The sequence below is a fragment of the Heterocephalus glaber genome, unplaced genomic scaffold (assembly GCF_053883595.1).
Source record: "Heterocephalus glaber isolate CG9 unplaced genomic scaffold, H.glaber_assembly_v1.0 deba00001497, whole genome shotgun sequence".
Lineage (NCBI taxonomy): Eukaryota > Metazoa > Chordata > Mammalia > Rodentia > Bathyergidae > Heterocephalus > Heterocephalus glaber.
In genome coordinates this window covers 36,619,442-36,621,939 of record NW_028258320.1, presented here as the reverse complement: position 1 = coordinate 36,621,939, position 2,498 = coordinate 36,619,442, and the positions used below count along the sequence as shown (strand labels likewise).

General features: G+C 33.4%; 1 pseudogene; it reads right to left on the bottom strand.

Annotated features, from left to right (window-relative positions):
• Window positions 1–564: 564 nt before the first annotated feature.
• Window positions 565–1,924, bottom strand: LOC101700832 (protein DBF4 homolog A pseudogene; annotated as a pseudogene).
• Window positions 1,925–2,498: the final 574 nt, after the last annotated feature.

Here is a 2,498-nt window from a genome sequence, read left to right as displayed (position 1 = left end):
GATTCCAATCTGTTAACATGAACAGTTCAAAAGAGCACCTAACAATAAAGACAAAAATCACGTACTGTCATCCTCCTGAGGAACTCAATGATTATGACATCAAAAACATGGATAATTTACCTTCCAGTAAGATCCATCGCAAAGTGAGGATATTATTAGGATGAAATAAAAAAGAAAATCTGGAACCAAATGCTGAATCAGATAAGAAAATAACTGAATTTCTTATTACACAAGAAGAAAACAGAATTTGCAGTTCACCAGTACAATCCCTACTGGATTTATTTCAGACTAGTGAAGAGAAGTCAGAATTTTTGGGTTTTACAAGCTACACTGAAAACAGTGGTATATGCAATGTTTTGGATATTTGGGAAGAGGACAATTCAAACAATCTGTTGTCAGCATTTTTCTCTTCTTCAACTTCTACATTTACTGGCTTTTAATGCTTAAAAAAATATACTCAGAAATAAGGTTCATGTTCTCACAATTTTTATAATTAGGATTTTTTGCTGATGTTGTTTACAGAACTATATTTAAATATTAATAAAGGTGATGTTTGTAATTTTTTTACAGAATTGAATGAATAGTATCTGACTTTTGTTTTGGATAGGATACATTATTATTCATCTTGAAAGGAGAAACTTGTACAGATGTCTGTAGACTACTAGAATTTTCATTTACAATTAATTCATGTTCAGATATGTCAAAAATGCAATCCTGTTTGTTTTTACATGGAGGTAGCTGTGTAAAACTCTGTTTTGTGTCATTTTCAGCTGCATTTAACATGGAACAGTCATTAATCATTTTCTCATTAAGTGCTTTCAATTCATTTGAAGGGAAAGGGATGGGTTCTGAAATAAACATGAACTTTTCTTTGGGTTCCTGGGTTTCTTCAAAGAAAGTCTGCTTAATCATCTGTACATTATCTTCCCTGAAGTCTTTCTGAGAAATATGTTGCAAGTCTAGCCTTTCTTTTGGTTCAGTCTTTTTGCAGACATTTGAAGAAGTAAGAGAAGGGGATCCAACACTGCATTTTATTCTTTTCTTTTTAGGTGAGTCTTTTTCATTTTCCACAAAATCAAAAACTAATTTAGACACAATATTATCAACGACTTGGTACTGGTCACTTTCTGCAAAGTTTCTGTGTTGCTCACTAAGTAGGTGAGTTTCAAGATTTTCATATTTCTGTAAACAACATTCACAATATCCTTTTTTTTTCTTCTCTTTCAACTGGAGGTGAACTGGGGTTCCACCACATTTATTGCCATCTGTTTGGATTCTTAGTTTAACCTGAGCTTGCTTTTGGATGCTAGCTGGCTTATCTACATCAAATGAACTGCAGGGCTTCTGAACAGAATAGTTTATAAAAGGCATATTGGTCAGCTGAAGATAAAATGGCCTATAAAATTGGCTCATATCTTCTACTTTTACAAAAGGCTTTTTGAGTCTTCCTGTTCTTGTTTTTCGTGTTCCAATACCAACTTTTTCCCCCCATCTCTTACAGAAGTACTTGATTTCTTGATTAAGTACAGCTCTTTTTTCTTTTGATCAATGTAGCATCTAATATCATCAATATGAATAATATTTACTCCCCATGATAGGGCATTTGATAATATACTATTTGAAGGAATAAGATCATGATCCTTGATAACTTTTTCAACTAATAATTTTTCCTTAGCTTAAACACATTGTGTCAGGTGTCTTAAATGAACTTCCATCATGACTGGGATGAGGCGAAGTGGTTTCTGCAGTATATGTGGATTCTGGACTTGGGACAGGAGAAATTCGACTCAGTGTTTGTGCAAATTTTGCTTTCTTTTTATTTGAAATAAGATAACTGATATCTTTGCTGAGAAATTCTTCAACTCGCCCTCCTAGGTCCTTTATGTTTTTTTGCAGTTTTTCAGATGAGGTGGCAGAAGGTAAGTTGATTTTGGCATCAAGATGTATGTCCTTCCCTTTCTTTCAATTACCTATGTTTTTGGTTGATTTTTTCTGAGTAGCTCCAATGTGGCTCCTCCTCTATTCAGCCATGTTGAAGTCTCATAAGTTATTAATATATATAAAAGTTTAAGATCACTTCTGGAAATTGATTGAGTGAAATTTCTAATATTTAATATCACATCAAAGTAATATTTTAAAAATTTCCTCTGAGTGGGGAGCCTTTGGGACTGAGGAATTATGGGACAAAACTCCCTCTGTGGCTGCAAAGCAGCGGCCTGAACTAATTTGCTTAAATTTTCTCCACTGATGGTAGCTTCTCTGATTTTTCCCCAGAGTCTTATTGTGCCCCACCAAAACAAGTGTTATTAAAAAAAAATATATATATATATATATATAGAGAGAGAGAGAGAGAGAGAGAGAGAATTTAACATACATATTTAAATTGACTATGATTTAAAGGTTAAGTTTTCTACATCTAAAGCAATAAGATTGTTTTAAGCTATTAACTCTTTCACAATGGGCCATAATTCATATGCCTCACTGGGCTGGGGATTTAG